Here is an 18,709-nt window from a genome sequence, read left to right on the forward strand (position 1 = left end):
GTCATTCCCGTTCACATCATTTATAAAAATCAGTATTAGACTTTAGTTTCATTAGGTCTTAGGGTTTTTCACCATGGTCATTCAAAAGAGTAATAAATGTCAACAGACACATGAGGGGGTAAATAAAGTTCAAAAATTCATAAATTTCCTTTTTGTAAGCTAAATAAAGCTCTTTAACCTCAAAACTTGTTTTGAGGTAAAACAGAGCATCTGTACTTATTGTTTTATTTCCATGTAATTTTATGTAATTTTATGGTTCCTATATGTAATATGTATTATTCAGCTGCTCCTGGTCATCTTGCCAATTCCTACCACTGCAAAAGCAAAACATCAAAGCATCAATTCATCAAATTGCCAAGGAAAAAGGTCAAACTTCAAAACAGAAAAATAGAGCATTTGAAAAGGTCATCAAAACTTTTAAAAAGTGGGTTTTGAAAGGAGAAAAATTTAAATGAAAAGGTATATAAAGAAAAATCATGGTAGAAAGCCATTTCATTGTGAAAAAGTCAAGTGGAGAGAAAAAATCACGATTTCTGAGCAAAAGAGGGAGAAAAATTGAAATTTGAAGAAAATTGGCAGGCGCTGCACATTGGGAGGCTGGCGCTGTGCATCAGGCCAGCGCTGCGCATCAGAGGAGTTTTGCCAGTGTAATTTTACACTGGCATTGCACACCTATTAGGTGGCACTGCACACTTGTCTACAAAGCTTCAAAATGGTTCAAATCAACCTAATTCACTTCAAATCTCTCAATGGCCCTCTGATCAAGTAAGTTAAGCTCCCTTCCTAGCTAAACAAGGGTTTCTCATTAATTATGGTGATTGTTATCTCTTAAGAAACTAAACCCTAGCTATCCTCTACACTCTCTCATACATTTGCAAAGGGTATTTATTTTCCATTGTGATTTGCAAAAGGTTTTAGTTTTCTGCTGTTTTGATTCCCTAATCCATTTTCTCTAAACCCTAATCCTCCATATATGAACTCCTCTACACACTATTTTCACAAACCCTAGACCCTACATACAAAACCCTTCAAACCCTAATCCCATTCATCTCTTCATTCATCTCACCTATTTCCTTTTTTTTAAAAATCTCTTCATACTCATTTTCATTCACCCCATTCCTTTATTCACCATCAGTATTCATAGTCATCAAAACCAATGGAGAGGGATAGTGATTATGACATGGAGGAAGATACCCTTAGTGACAGTTCTAGGGAAAGGAATTTGCAGCAGAGGAAGCCTCACAAAGGGGGTAAGATAATCAGGGAGGAGCCCATTAGTATGAAGGAATTACTTGCTTATCCACTGGCCATCTCATGCTTTAAACATCAGTCATGTTTTGAGTTTTGTGAAATGGTAGAGAAGGTTAAGTTTCATCATGAATTAGCAAGGTTGTTTGTAACAAATCTGGACAACAATGTAGTAAATCTTGCTGGAGTCACATTTACTTTGTCACCTACTATTATCTCAGAGGCTACAGGCATTCCAGATGTAGGTGAGAAATGGAACAAAATACAGAACATTGACCGGGAGTACTATGAGCCTTATATTAAGGCTAAATACCATAGCAAAATTAGCAGAGTGTTTCCTTTCAAATTCTTGGAGGATAGGTTTGCTTCACTGATGAAGGTCATCATCAAGTATTTTACTTGTGAGGGTAGGTTCTCCAGATTGTATGCTTATCATATTAGATTGCTGATGCACTTTACCAGGGTGAGAATGATGAACATCCCCTACTTCATATGAAAAAACATAGAGAAGATGGCACTTTTTGCGAAGAAGAAACCATAACCATAGCAGCACAATAGCATTTATCATTTCTCTTTAATTAAAATTGTTGTTTTACATAAGCTGAATCAGTTGGGAATGCCATGGGAAACCTTCATTTCTCATGAAGTGTTCAAAGGCCCTCAAATATTTTCATCAGTGCATCAGGAGGAAGGTGGACCTTCAGGACAACAAAAGGTTCAAGAAACTGAAACTGTGGGGATACCTATGTTTTTGACTTATGAGAGAGGCACTAGGATGCTCTTTGCAGCTACCAAGCGAGTACTATCTCCATAAAGAGTGGAAGGGGTCTCGCCTTCATCTACAGACCACAGGAAAATGCTATCTCCACCTAGAGTGGAAGGGGCTTTGCCTTCTTCTCTGGCTAAACAGGTACAGGTTGGGCAACAACATAAGGGTAGAGATAAAGGAAAGAAAAAGATGCATGAGGATGATCCTAGTGATGGACAAGAGAGAGATTTTTTCCTTGTTGACCATGAGGAGACACAAGGAGTGAATGTCATGGACTTAGTGCTTGAAATCCAAGGAGTGTCAAAGATTTGATCAGCAAGGACCAAAAGACTGACATTCACGCCCTATCAATCAATTTGGAAAGAGAAAAATGGATCATTAATTACCTTGAGTAGGAAAACAAGCTATTAACTAACAATCAGGTTATCATGGAGGTGCAAATGCTTAGAGAAGAGAGGCAAGAGGCAAAGAAGACAAAGGTCAAGATGACCTCCATTGAACAAGAAATTGAATATGACCGAGAAACTTGGTTAGAAAGGGTGAACATTCACCTTGAGAAGTTTCTAGAGAAGGCCAATAAAGAAAAGAAAATTCTTCGCCATATGGCTTATCATTATTTGACCAAGAATAGGATATGCAACATGAGGATTAAGAAACTTAAGGCAAGATTAAGGAGGACATTAAAATGAAAAAAGAAGGAGGATAAGCTTAATATCTTGGCTGATGTTACATTGGCCCAACAAAGCAACCCAAGAAGTAGCTTTGAGCCAAAATTGGGCAAATTTTGAAACAATTTTGTCAATTTCAAACTTTTGAATTATGCAACACAGGAAATTGTGGTATATGCACAGTGCCACTAGCACTGCGCACTTGATTGGTGCATCCTTAGGAGAAATGGCTTATAGATATGGATTCAACATTAAGAGGAGATTAATCCCTGAAAGTTTCATCTCATTTGGAACAAAACTAGGTCATCTAAAGGGCAAAAAACACTAAAAAATTGCCCTCTCTACCACTTTTTGTACCCATAGGAAGCAGTCTTGGAAGAATTCATTTTTGAAGGGGCAAATGACCTCCAAATCAGGAAATTCAAGATGTTTTAGCAACTAGACAGATAGGTATTTCAAACTAGCTATCTTGGGTCTGATTTGGTGGAGTATAAGACCTTCAAAAATTTGCTAGAAGCGGTGTTGCGCAGACAGGAGATGGCCCTCCGCATACAGCTGATTTTGCCAATTTTGCCTAGAACTCTAAAATTTTTCCTAGTTTGACTGCCAGTTGACTTTTTCTCTCATCCTTTGTGAATTTGTGATTGTAAATGATGTAATGAAATGTAAATATGAATGTAAAATGACTTGAGGGGGTAGATACATCAGTTAAATGTGGTTTGGAAGTGAATGTATCAGTTTCCTTGGTTTTAGATGCAAGCTATTCCACTACCTATTTTCTTGTTCCTAGTTTAGATGTGGTTGAAACAGCTCCTGATCTCTTGGATTTGACCCTTTATGGCTAGCTCACGTGGTTTTCTTGCCTATTTTATGTATTTTCTTAGTCATTTGTAAAGGTTGGACTCTTGTGGATGCTCTGAGCTACATTATACATCTCTACAACAGTCTGGCAAGGAAATAAACCAGGATTTGCAGCTATTTTTGTTTGATTCTTGTGGTAATGTGTTTTTGCATTGTTTCTCATTCTGTCATTAGTTTTTATCATGTGTTATATGTGCCAAAATCTATTTCATTCTTCTCAACTAAATGAAATCAAGATAGATAGGTAGAATACATTGGTTACAGTGCTCTGCCTTGGGAATCCATTTAGTTTTTGACGTTTTCTACTATTTGAAGAGGACTCATGATCTTTGCATGCCCTTCTCAGCTCCTCATCAATCTTAGACCTACCATATCACTCAATTTCAAGTGCTTAAACACCTACCTACCTCGCCCCATAGAACACCCTGCATTCTTGACTTGATTTCCCAGACCCAAAGCTGCCTGCTCCATTTGATCCAGCAACAAAACCTTCAAAATCAAACAAAAAAACCATAGAGCTACTATACCTAGCCTAAAATCTATCCTTATTTCAGTCTCAACTGAGATTGACAAGGAGAGAGCCCTCTCTCGACCTGGTAGGGCTAGCTACCAGGTTAAGCACGGTTTGTCGCTATCCTAGGATTGCCTCCCTTTAGCCTGAGGTCGATCTAGGCTCTAACACAAGGAGAAATTCAGAAAGCTCCCTCCAAGTGTCACTTCACCTAGATTTGAGGCATGCACATCATAACCTCGATGTTATCAAAGCTTATAAACTGGACACTGCAGAGTTCATTCCTCACATCAACCTTGTAGCTCTGGCATCCCACATCACATGTAGGAGAAGTTGGCACTTTCAGCTTAGCTGTATTAGGGTAAGCTTGCTACCCATGCCTTGTGCTATATTTCTATCACTCTTTGGGTTTTTCGCTTGTATAAGTACTGTTTGCTCGATTTATTTGAATGCCTGATATCATTTACATATATTCTAGCTTGTCCTATCTTTGTTTCAATTTTTGTTGCTATCTCACTATTGTCACAAACTATTTTGCACAGATGTTTGCCTAACTAGCGAACGACCTCACCCACATGCATGTTGATCTATTTTCTCAATTTTCCATTCATGTTTTGCATGCACTTTTTATCACTTCTGCTATCACTTAGTGTCGCCATGCATTTCATCGACTTAACTTGATTTCAGTTGCCGTTGGTGAGTCGGGCCAACCTTGGCCCACACTCTGCCTTCACCAAGGCTGCATTGAAAAATATAGAGAAGGAAGGCTCACCTTCCTCTCCAGATTTGTGCATTCTAGCTCAGTACTAACCTCTTGGACTGAATTGTGCATTTATGGAGGTCAGTGCTTACTTGGCCCAAAAATTTGCGGAAATTTGTCCCTGGGCCAGCAGTCTTTCCCAGGTGGAATCCCACATTCCGAAATCCCAGAAGCCAACTGCCCAAATGGATTATGCATTTTGTAGTTCAAGTAGTTAGTTAGTCTCCCAACAACCCAGACTATGCCTTGTGCAGTCTTGGAAATTGGCCTCCTGACCTCCTGGCCGAAATTGTGCAACCTTCATGATCATTCACCCATGTATGTTGTAGGCCAGTTCTCATGTTCATTTTGGTTTTCGACTGAAAGATTGCTTGTTATGAGTCTTCCCATGTCTCTAGGTATCATAGGTGTTCATCTACCTCTCAACAGTACAGGTACAATGGTTTCCAAGAGAGCAGAGATGAAGACACCGTTCAGAGCACACTTGGGGATGCAGTCGATCAAGTGTCCATGGGCTTACCTACTCACGAGGACATCAAGTTATTCATGGACAATGGACATCAATAAGTGGAATCACAGAAAGAAACACCATGAACAGTAGCTAAAGGAAACATACCAAATGTAGCAACACAACAGAAGCAAGAGGAAGGTTGTTGACAACATAGAGGCGGAGCAAAATTGCAAGATCAAGCATATCCACTGATAATGAAAGCAACTTTGGAGACTCAGACTATGAAGTGACTGCACAACGTGGAGATTACGTGAAGGCAAAAGATGGAACAAAGAAGGAGTTTCATGTTTCAAAATAGAAACTCAGGAAGAACATGAAGTAGCACAGACAGACCATTGAGTTGCATTAGGAACATGAACAACAGTGGGCACACCATGCATTCATGGACAAAATTGAGGTAGTACAAGTTAAGGATCCATCCTAGCAGCAAACACAGAGAAAAAATGGTGGGCCATTTTGTTGAATCACATGAAAAGGATCCAACATCATGCATGTCGTTGAGTGCATGCATGAAATCCAACCCATTCAACACACTCACCAAGGCGAAGACAAGAAACAAGTCCAACTGGGGTTGCAATACAGGCAAGAGTTCGCCTCATCAATATGTCAGCATGAGGTGCATGCACACCATCACGAACAACCAAACTTGGCATCAACTCACCAGCTTCACCATCACAAGCATGTCAAAGAGTTGGTCTCACCACAACGGACCGAGTGTCAGTGATGTCTTGCAAGGCTTGCTCAAGCCATGTTGGCTCACATGAGTACAGGTGCATTGTAACATTGAGTCAAGTCAAGTGTAAGTTGAGTGTCAACAGTTGGACGTAACAACCATTGAGTAGGTGAAGAATCATGAGGGTAGTTGAACTGTCACAAAGGGGAATGTCAAGGGTCACCCCACCCTTTGTTATAAATAGTCCCTCATAACTCATTGTAGAGGCTTTTGTTCAACCAAGCTTCTACAAAGGACTATCTTGAAGAAGACATGGATAGTATTGTAATGCGCCTTGTCTTCTCCACTACACGGAGCTAGTACATCTCTTTGGAGGAGCAGGCAGATGTGGTTGTAATGTTCTACTGATAGGGCTACTAGGTTTACATGGTGTATTATATTATTGTGACTTACACTTCTTTATATAATAAAAGCCAACACATTTTCATGCATATGTTGTTATTGTAGTTGGAATGATCCAGTTGCCTTAATGATATATGTTGTTTAACTTACATACTTGTTTATGAATTGATTCACATGCAATTATATGAATTTTGTTGTTAATGTGTTGCATATGTTGTTAATGCTATCACTGTCCGTATTGAATGCTCTTCCAAAAGTTGTGCATGTCCTTTGTGTGGTGTGTTCCTAGCAGAGATGGGACTGATCCCTTTCAACCTAGAACTCACCTTCACCTTCCTCACCCTTTGAAGTGTTGGAACCTCTCATACTCATTCCTTGACTCATTGCATCAGCCACACCCTTTCTACTAACAGAGTTATCTTACCTGCCTTTGTGCAACATCATGGTCAATGCATTACCTTACGACCCACGGCTGGGACTCCTACACCAAACAATCTGAGGTCTAATTGGGACTTCTTACCAGGGAGATCCCCTTGACATGTTGGCATGTCCAGCACTATCAATATTTCTAGTGCTAGAAGGAGGACCTGAATTACAAGCAGTGTCCTCTTATCTAGTTTTGAGCCTTTGCATATCTTTCATGGAATCTTGCATTCTTCTACCCCTAAGGTGTTTTTCAAATTGTGATGTCTCCATCTCGAGGAATCTTTTCAATCTCTTGTCCACTCACACGTATGATGGTGAAGGCGAAGTGGCCTGGCTTGAGCACTTACACAACTTCCTTTCCATGATTTATGAGGAAGATGAGTTTATTGACGAACAAGTCGGTCTATTGCTTGCATTTACACTTCACGAATCCCCATTTTGTTGGGTTCTAAGCCTACTGGCTAACACTGTGCACTCATGTCAGCACTTCTGTGATCTTATTTAAGACACGTTCCATCATTTTGATCCAGACCATCTTGATGGGAAACTATTACAACAACGGAGGGCTCCGCATGAATCTGTTATTGATTTTTGGCAACACTTTTGTGACTTACAGTTTCAAGCTCTGAAGATTCAGATGAAGTTGGCTTACCTCTGGGACTGGTTCAAGTACTACCTTAAGAAATCTACCCATCCCAAGAGAAAGCTTGATGTCAAACCTTGCTCAACCTTCTTCGTTGATGGATCTACACAATCCCATGTGGGAGCAAGCGCTGTCTCAATGAACTGTCCGCCTCCCTTCCATTCAATAGTTCCAACATCGCCTAGTGATATTGAGGATCATGTTTGCACATTTGTTCATTATTCACAGCCCCCCAACATCACTCCACTTAATTTTCATGCAAAGTTGGTTGTGAGCCCTTTGAGTTCCCATATGCATTCTTTCTTTCGACCTCCATCTTCGCACTCAGGTGTTCCTCTGGATGATGTTGTCTTGTGTTCATCCATTCAAGACTCTTCACCTATTGTGAATGAGGAACAACCCAACGATGGAGTTTGTGTTGCACAACCAACATGTGTTGTCATTCATGAAGAGTATGAGTGGGAGCTTGAACATCAACACTCAGCAAAGGATGACTCCCTTCCATCCTAGCCCCCTCCATTCCTTCCTAGCCTCTTTGGTGAACCTGTCATCCATGATTTTGTATGTGTGTATTAATATACTGATGCACCTATTCTTGATCACTTGCAGAACTCCCTGAATGCTAGTTCATCATTTGACATTGGAAAGGATACGTTATTCAATGAAGATCCACTTGTTCCTTCATCTGTCTTTTCTGGTAACATAGAGGATGAGTTTGTTTTCTTTTCATCTACCCCTCTGTTTTATTCATTTGATCATGAGGATTCCAAACAATTCATTGATTTTTCTGATTGTGGCGGCCGTGATCCATTTGCTTCCATTTTTTATCACAATCATGAATCTATCACAGTTGATCTTTCAAAGCCACTGGTTTATGATGATCTACCTGATGATGAGCTGAGACACCCAAGACTGTTGAGGCACTTCAACTTGAGTTGATTGTTATATCAGGCCCTCGCTCTCTTGGGGTTAGTATCACTTCTGATCATGAAGCTGTTCAATCACCCAAGGCTCCTCATCACTCATTTGTATGCATTGAAGATCCATCTCACACACAGATCACACTTCCTCCACTCGAGCTGCACGATCCCATTTCTCATGAACTAGAGGAGTCTTACATTACAAGCACTTGTGTGCGATGCAAGTTATTTTTTTTTCTTTATTTTTCTTGCATGTCTCAGTTAATAGTGTGCTTTTTCTTCAAAGCTTCACGTAGTGTCACACAACACCATGATAAGTCCATAGAATGTCTGTCATGCACATGCACTCACTTATGTCCTGTGGGCACTTTGAAACACGAAGTGTGGCTGTCTTCACTGTCATATATTTCTTGTATGTTGGTCCACATAACTGGGTTATTCATGGACCAAGCCTTCACTCACATTGGTCTACTAATGTTCCGGTGGCTGCATTGGAATTATCCATTCATGTGATCAGGTCCATGCACAATTAGTGTAGGAGTAGTAGTGTTTGCTTTCAGTTGTTTGCTTACATGCTTTTTTTACTTGTTTGTTTGTTTACTTATTTCACTTTCATTTTCACTTCTGTTGTTTCTTTGCTTTGTTGATTTTTAGTTTGTTCACTTGATTCGTTCATAGCTTAGTTTGCATGAAACCATGTGTGACTCATGAAACGAGATGGGTAAAGTACAAGAGGCTTTGTACATCTATCACTACTTGGTTATCTGTCATCTTGCCTCTATATGAAGAACTTGTTACTCTTAGTCCATGATACATCGAAGGAAAATACATACTCTTTGATGTGAACCTTGGTGTAAACACAACACTTGCGCGCTAACTAGTGTAACCCTCTCTAGTCGATTGCTTTTGGGTTAACTCTTGACAACTCAGTTAAGTAGAGTAAGGTGAGGGGGGAAACCTTAACAGGAATATCAAATATACAATAAGCTACTTCTCTACTAGAACAACCCCCTCTGTTCTTAATAAGTTAGGATCCCTCTTCCGCCTCTAAAATGAATAAGTGCTATGCACAGTGAAAATGAAATAGATGAGAAAAATGAAAATTCAAAAAAAATTCAAAATGGAAAGAATGAATAAGACAAAAGAAGAGAAAGGCTTCCTACGCAGGGAGGTGATGCAAGTAACTCTGCCAGGGTACTGAACAGGCTCGCTGGCACCAAATCCATGCTTGTGTTCCTATGTGACTCCACTGAGGTACTATCCAGGATTGCTGGAAGTGGAGCAACATTAGAGATGAAACTAAGACTCTGATGACTATACTGCTTGTGCACCTATATACCCCTCGACCCCAATTGAAACAACTGTGTTGCCTTGGTTTAGATTGTGTGTAAATCGAACAAGAGGTTGGAGGATGTTACAACTTAAAATCAAGTTAGTGTGAAACCAAGATGAGCTAAGAACTTAACAATACTTCTGGGGGTGTTAGACTTGCTTTTCATGAACAAGGTCCATTCAGAGAGTTGGAGTTCTACCACTGTGTCACCGATTGTTATAGCGGCTACAACCACCCTCCAAAATTTTTTCTTAGCCTATTTTAGAGCCTCCCTACCAACCTTCACAACAACTTTCCTTGCTTCATCAAGTACTCAAGCTTTAGTGTCTTTCTTGCTCAAAGGTAGCCTGTTGATCACAATTTGATCTTTTCCTTTCACAAGCTACTCATTCGGACTTGGTCTAGCTACAGGCTAAGCAACTTCCCAATGAAATTTGCATATTTCTGGAGGGAAACCAGCAATTCCCTCTAGGAATTATGTAATTCCTTTTGATAGAATGTTGTTGGGCTTTGGGATTGCGCAATCCTATTTTTCCTCCTAGCAGGCATTACACAATTTTTCCCTTCAACAGGCAGTTCAGCCCAAGATTTGAGCAAATTTGGCCAGCAGTCAACTGCTAGGCCTAAAAGTTTCACAATCCCCTTTGGGAAGTCAGCCCAGCTAACAGCGAAAAGTGTGTATTTTTCTTCAACAATTGAGCAGTCACTTGCATGTGCAGCTGAGTTGACTGGTTCCCTCCAGGACCAAGAAAAATAGACTTGCATGAATAGGTTGCTTCTCCAAAGACAAAATGCAAAGGAATCCCTTCTTTCAGGGAGCTACGTTTAGCAGTTGGAGGTTACATGCAGGGAGAAATTCAGAAACCTCCCTTCAAGTGTCGCTTCCCCTAGATTTGTGGCATGCGCGTCATAACCTCGATGTTGTCAAAAATTATCAACGAGACACTGCAGATCTCATTCCTCACATCAACCTTGTAGCTCTAACATCCCACATCACATCTAGGAGAAGTTGGCACTTTCAGCTTAGCTATTTTGGGGTAAGCTCGCCTCCCATGCCTTGTGCTGCATTTCTATCTCCTTTTTAATTTTCACTTGTATGAGTATTGTTTGTTCAATTTCTTTGAATGCCTACTATTTTTTGCATATATTCTAGCTTGTCCGAGCTATGTTTCAATTTTTGTTGCTATCTCACTCCTATCACATGCATGAAACTGTTTTGCACAGACGTTCGCCCAACCGGCAAACAACCTCACCCACATGCATGTTGATCTATTTTCGCAATCTTCCATTCATGTTTTGCATGCACTGTTTATCACATCTGCTATCACTTAGTGTTGCCATGAATTTCATAGACTTAACTTGCTTTCAGTTGCCTGTCAGTGAGTCGAGCCAACCTTGGCTCGGTCTCTGCCTTCACCAAGGATGCATTGTGCAATCTGGAGAAGCAAAGCTCACCTTCTTCTCTAGATTTACGCATTTTGGCCCAACACTGACCTCCTGGACTGAATTGCGCATTTGTGGAATTTAGTGGCTGCTTGGCCCAAAAAATTTCTCAAATATGTCCCTGGGCTAGCAGTCTTTCCTAGTTGGAATCATGCATTCCACAATCCCAGCATCCAACTTCCCAACTGGATTACGCATTTTGCAATTCTAGTAGTCAGTTAGTCTCCCAATAGCGTGAATTGTGCCTTGTGTAGACTTGGCAGTTGGTCTCCCGACCTCCCGGCTGAAATTGCGTAACCTTCACAATCATTCAATCAGGTATGTTGCAGGTCAGTTCTCATGTTCATTTTGGTTTTTGACTGATAGATTGCTTGTTATGAGTCTTTCCATATCTCTAGGTATCGTAGGTGTTCGTCTGCCTCTCAGAAGTATAGGTACAATGGTTTCCAAGAGAGCAGAGATGAAGACACCATTCAAAGCACACTTGGGGATGCATTCGATCAAGTTTCTATGGGCTTACCTAATCACGAAGACATGATGTTGTTCATGGAAAATGGACATCATGCAGCAGCATCACAACAAGCAACATCATGAACAACAACTGAAGGTAAAATATCGCATGCAGTGGATGCAAGAGGAAGGTTGTTGAAAACATAGAGGCGAAGCAAAGTTCCAAGATCAAGAAGATCCACTAATAATGAAAGCAACTTTGGAGACTCAGACTATGAAGTGATGGCTTGACATGAAGATTGTGTGAAGGCAGAAGATGGAACAAAGAAGGAGTTGCATGTGCCAAAGCAGCAACTTAAGAATAACATGAAGCAGCATAGACAAACCATTGAGTTGTAGTAGTAACATGAAGAACAGTGGATGCAACATGCATTCATGGATGAAACTGCACCAGTACAAGTTAAGGATCCATCCCAGCAGTCGACACAGAGCAAACATGGTGAGCAATGTTGTTGAATTGCATGTAAAGGATCTAGCAGCATGCGTGTCATTGAGTGCACACATGCAATCCTACCCATTCAACACACTTACTAAGGAGAAGACAAGAAACAAGTCCAACTGGGGCTGAACATGCACTTCAGCAAGTTAATGTGCATGACCACCAACACACACTTGAAGATCCTCATGGAAACTATGCATCAGTGTGTTTCTAGTTCAACTGTACCTAAGAATACCATGCTCATGTTAGCAGACAAGTTGGATGAAGCGGCCTAACCAATGCACCAGTTGCAACAGAGGCAACAATTCACTTCAGTAAGATGTCGCCATGAGGTGCATGCACACCATCACGAACGACCAAGCTTGGCATCATCTCACCAGCTTCACCATGACAAGCATGTCAAAGAGTTGGTCTCACCACAATGGACCGAGTGTCAGTGATTTCTTGCAAGGCTTTCTCAAGCCATGTTGTCTCACATGAGTACAGGTGCATTGTAATGTTGAGTCCTGTCAAGTGTAAGTCGAGTGTCAACAGTTGGACATAACGGCCATTGAGTAGGTGAAGAATCATGAGGGTAGTTGAACTGTCACAAAGGGGAATGTTAAGGGTCACCCCACCCTTTGCTATAAATAGTCCCTCATAACTCATTGTAGAGGCTTTTGGTTAGCCAAGCTTCTACTAAGGACTATCTTGAAGAAGACATGGACAGTATTGTAATGTGCCTTGTCTTCTCCACTACATGGAGCTAGTACATCTCTTTGGAGGAGCAGGTGGATGTGGTTGTAACATTCCACTGAAAGGGCTACCAGGTTTACATGGTGTATTGTATGATTGTGACTTACACTTCTTTATATAATAAAAGCCAGCACATTTTCATGCATATGTTGTTGTAGTTGGAATTCTCCAGTTTCCTTAATGATATATGTTGTTTAACTTATGTACTTGTCTATGAACTGATTCACATGCAATTATATGAATTTTGTTGTTAATGTGTTGCATATGTTGTTAATGCTGTCACCATCCGTGTTGAATGATCTGTCGGACACCAGACAGACCTTTCTTTGAACCTTGTGTATGGACTGATATGTGAGTGTGGTTTCCATTATCTTACCTTGTATGTTGGGATTGTCGCATCCGTGTCAACTGCTCTACTGGAAGCTATGCATGTCCTTTGTGTGGTGTGTTCCTAGCATAGTTGGGATTGATTCATTTCAACCTGAAACTCACCTTCACCTTCCTCCCCCTTTGAAGTGTTGGAACTTCTCATACTCATTCCTTGACTCACTGCATCAGTCACACCTTTGCTACTGACAGAGTTATCTTACTTACCTCTGTGCGACATCATGGTTAAGGCATTACCTTACGACCCACTGCTGGGAATCCTACACCAAACAGTGTGATGTCTAATTGGGACTTCTTACTAGGGAGATTCCGTTGACATGTTGGCGGGTCCAGCACCATGAACACTTTCATAGGAAAATAAAAATAAACAAGAAAACCAATTGATCAGCCTATTCTTGAACAAATAGATCAACCTATCTTTGAACAAATAAAACAAGTTGAATCTCAAGTCATCACTAAAACATTTGAAACTACTGAAAAAGATATGGTAGAAGAAGGGCAAGGATCTAACATCCTCACTCCAGAACAAAGGTTTAAATATTAAAAGAAACAAAAAGAATGGCAAAGAAGAAGAGAAGAAGAGGCAACAAGAGAAGCAGGAAGGAAAAGAGAAGAAGATGTGAAAAGAGAATATGGTCATAAGAGAAGATAAGATGCGGAAATAGAGAATGATGAAGAAGCTACTTTTGGATTTCCAATTATAGATATTAGAGAAATTCTACGAGAAGAGGTAAACATGAAGAATATTCCACCTTCGATTTTAACAAATTTCTATGGAATGTATTCAGAAGATCCTGATTCATTCATGTTTGAATTTGATATCTTATGTAAAACTTATGGTTATACTGATGATACACATAAGCTTCGTCTTTTTCCAGCTACTCTTAAAGCAGCAACATTAAAATGGTTTATGGGATTATGAGAACACTCTATTACTTCTTGGGAAGAAATGAAGAAAATTTTTGTTAAGAAATATCAAGCCTATTGTAGGCCTAGAGATTCAAAATAAGATATTTTTAGGATGTCTCAACAAGAAGATGAGAGTTTGGAGGAATACTTAGAACTATTTCTTTACAACCTACAAAAATCCAAACAACATTCTCTAAATCCTGATACCATTAGAACAATTTTCCTCAAAGCAATACAATATGAGTATCTTGATATTCTAAATGTGATGGGTAAAGGAGACATTTCATACTTACCATTCGATGAAATTGCTAAATTATTTCAGAAGTAGTCTACAGGTAGAGCCAAAATAGGGAAAAGAGATATAACTTCAAGAGTTTCTAAATCAGCAACAAGAGGAGTGACAAGAGTAGAAATAGGGAGTTTGTTAGAAAAATTTAAAACATATATTTTAAGCACTTTAGGAACACAATTTGATGTATTGAAAGAAACAAAGAAACAACAAGAAGAATAAAAATTACTATCAATCTTTTGTCCTAAGTGTAGAAGGAAGCATCCTTTACAATGATGTCCTTTGGATAATATACCTATTTGTGGACTTTGCACATAAAATCATGCTACAAACGATTGTCCAACATTAAAAGAGTTGCAAGAAGGTCAATTAGAAGAAACTCAAGGATTTTATTATATGGCACCAAGAAGATCTTGGCAGCCACATTTTACAGGTACATCTCAATAGTTTCCTCAACAAATTCCCCAAAATTTATAGTATCAAAATTCATGGAATGCTCCTATGCCATGGCAGGTTTGGCCTCCTCATCAAAATGAAAACCAAACTTCAAAAAGTTGGCGAGGATATGATTATGGAGCCCAACCTCCCAAATAATTTTACCCTCAACAACAATATCAATCTTATCCTCAACAATCCTATCAACAACCATATCCTCAACAATCATTTCCATATCAACAATTCCAACAATCATCTCAACCAAATCCATTCACACAACAATAAATGCATGAACTAACTCAACCTTAGTAGCTTCAGTTGCCTTCTAACCAACCACCACCTAGACTCGCTCAATTACCAGCTCAGCCAACAGCAAATCCAAGTAATAGAGTGGAAAGGTCAGCCTATAATGTGGAAGAAACAACATTATTTACTACATATTCTATTCTTCCTATTCAAGACATCCACTTGAGGTTAGGAAAATTTCTACAAAAATATTCTCCACCAATCATAGAAGAGCAAATTGAAGAAGGAGAACAATTTTAAAAGTCTAATCCAAGGAATAAAATTTAGAAAATAAAAACTATTATGTCTCAAACACCACCTTTCCTAGAAAGGTTAGTGGATCAGAAAACTTCAATTTCTCTTCCTAAATTTGATATCATAGATGAATTAAATAATTCTTATGTTAAAATTTCTCTGTTACAATCTATTAAAGATATTCCAATCTATACAAAAAAATAAAGGAATTATGTATTAAGAAAAATGGCAGAAGAAAAGATATCCACCCACAATTGAAAAGTGTATTGATCCTGGGATACCTATGGTTACTATTTAAATCAATAATTTTTCAGTTCCTAAAAATTTAATTGATCTAGGAGCTACTATAAATGTCATGACAACAAAATCTATGAAGTATTTAAAACTGCCAAATATCTGACCTACTACTACAATTTCAGAACTAACAGATAGATTTGAAGTTGTACCAGAAGGAATACTTGAGGACATCATTGTTTCTTTGGATTCATGGGAATACCATGTAGAAACTCTAATCTTGCAACCAAAAACAAATTTAGGATGCCATCCTTTAATTCTTGGCAGACCATGGTTAGCCACATCATATGCCTTCATTGGATGTAGATCAAGAAGCATGATCATAGCACATGGAGATGAAAGGAAACATATTACACTCTACCCTCCTACTCAATATCATTCTTTACTATCATGGCCTGATGACCAACAAGAAGAAACTTTACCTATTTTAAGCATTAATCAAGCCTTTAATTTTAGAGAAGAAGAAGAAAATGAGGATTTAACAGCCTTTTTATCTCAGAACTTGATATTTCTAAGAAGCTACAAATAACACAATATGAAGCTACAAATCATCTTTTAAATCAATGTTTTCAAGAAAATTGTACTATTCAATCATTTCAGAATTCATATGAAAGCATTTTTCCTATCAACTTAATTGCCAATTATCAAAGAAAAATCATTGAAATCAATCCAAGAAAGAATTTAAATATTGGAAATAATCTGCAATCATCACAAGAATAACATGTAATTGCATTATTACAAAAATATTCAAAATATTTTGCCTAGGACTATACATACATGCAAGGAATCCATCCAAAAACATGTATCCATGACATTTACATAGATGAAACAATCAAACTAGTAAGACAACCACAAAAAAAGAATGAATCCAATGATGAAGGATATAATGAAAGAGGAGTTGCAGAAACTATTACAAGTAGGATTTATCTACCCTATCTTTGATGGTCAATGGGTTTCTCCCTTAGTTGTCGTACCAAAGAAAAATGGAAAACAGATAATATGTGTAGACTATAGGGAACTGAACAAAGCAACATTGAAAGATCATTTCCCACTGCCATTTATTGATCAAGTACTAGATTCATTGGCAGGGAAAAAGTTATTTTCCTTTCTTGATGCATTTATTGGATACAATCAGATCATGATAGCATTAGAGGATCAGGATAAAACTACATTTACTTTTCCATGGGGTACATAAGCTTACAATGTTTTACCTTTTGGATTATGTAATGCACCTACTACATTTCAAAGAGTAGTCCTAGCTATCTTTACAGATCTTATACATGAATGTTTTGAAGTCTACATGGATGATTTTACTATTTATGGGAGTACATTTGATGATTGTTTAAATAACATTGAAAATTTTCTAAAGAGATGCATAGAGACAAACTTATCCCTTGGCAATGAGAAATGTTTTATGATGTTAACTGAGAGGATAGTGTTGGGACACCACATTTCCTCTTCTATAATTAAAGTAGATCTAGCAAAGATACAAGTCATTGTAAACTTAATGCCACCAAAAGCACAAAAAGAAGTAAGAAGTTTCTTGGGATATGCAAGTTACTACAGAAGATTCATTCAAAATTTTAGTAAAATAGCTTTACCCTTGTTCAAATTACTTGCAAGAGACATTGAGTTTCAATGGACTGCAGATTGTCAAAATGCATTTGAAAAACTAAACGAAACATTGTCTATAGCACCCATTCTCAGAGGACCAAATTGGTCATTTCCATTCCACAAATCTACTGATGCATCAGAAACAACTATAGGAGCACCCCTAGAACAAAAAGAAAATCATTTTAATTATGCAATTTATTTCATAAGAAGAAATTTAACTCCAATAGAATTAAATTATACACTAACCGAAAAAGAAATGATAGTTGTTGTGCATGCAGTCAATAAATTTAGGCATTATATAACAAGCTATCAAGTATTTATTCATACAAATAATTCATCCATTAAATACTTAATGAAAAAATCAATTACCAATGACGAAATTACTAGATGGCTGTTACTAATGCAAGAATTCAATATTACTGTTCTAGATCGACCAGGAAAAGATAATCAAGTGGCTGATTTTTTGTCAAGACTTAATTCTCCTGATGATCTTATCTCTATTTCAGACAACTTTCATGATGAGCATCTATTTGCTATATCAGCTAAAACCCCATGGTTTTTATATGTAGCAAATTATTTATCATCTAGAATATTACCATCACATTTCAGTAGTAAGCAGAAAAGGAAAATATTCAGAGAGAGTGATAGATATACTTGGGTCAATGGTGACCTCTTCTATACTAGTCCTGATATTTTATTAAGAAAATGTGTAAGAGAAGATGGAATTATTGATATTCTAAAAGAATGTCATGATGAACCATGTGGTGGCCATTTTGCAGATAAATGAACAACATACAAGGTGCTCAATCTTGGCTACTACTAGCCAGCAATCTTCAAGGATTCAAAGAACTATGTCAGAAGATGTGATAGCTATCAAAGAACTAGAAGACCTGTAGTATAAGATGAAATTCCATTGAAACCACAAGTTCTTATAGAACCATTCGAAGAACGGGCTCTTGAATGTGTGGATCCTATTAACATGCCTTCAAATGGAAAGAAGTACATCTTAGTATGTATAGACTATGGTACAAAATGGGTAGAAGAAAAAGCGGTGGCATGAGAAACAGAGGAAATGGTGGTTTCATTCTTATTTGAAGAAATATTTGTAAAACTTGGAGTTACAAAAAAGATTATTACAAACCAAGGAACACAATTCACTTCTAAACTTGTCCAAGATCTTACAGAAAAATACAAAATCAAGCATAGAAAGTCTACTCCATATCATCCACAAGAAAACAAACAAGTGGAATCTACTAATAAATTTTTGGAAAACATCATGACAAATACATTGAAAATGAATCGAAAAGATTGGTTAGACAAATTAAAAGATGCATTATGGGCATACAAAATTACATAGAAAAATACTACTAGATTCAGTGCATATCAACT

The sequence above is a fragment of the Pinus tabuliformis genome, chromosome 7, assembly GCF_031772625.1.
Source record: "Pinus tabuliformis cultivar Carrire ecotype Pingquan chromosome 7, CPIR1, whole genome shotgun sequence".
NCBI lineage: Eukaryota > Viridiplantae > Streptophyta > Pinopsida > Pinales > Pinaceae > Pinus > Pinus tabuliformis.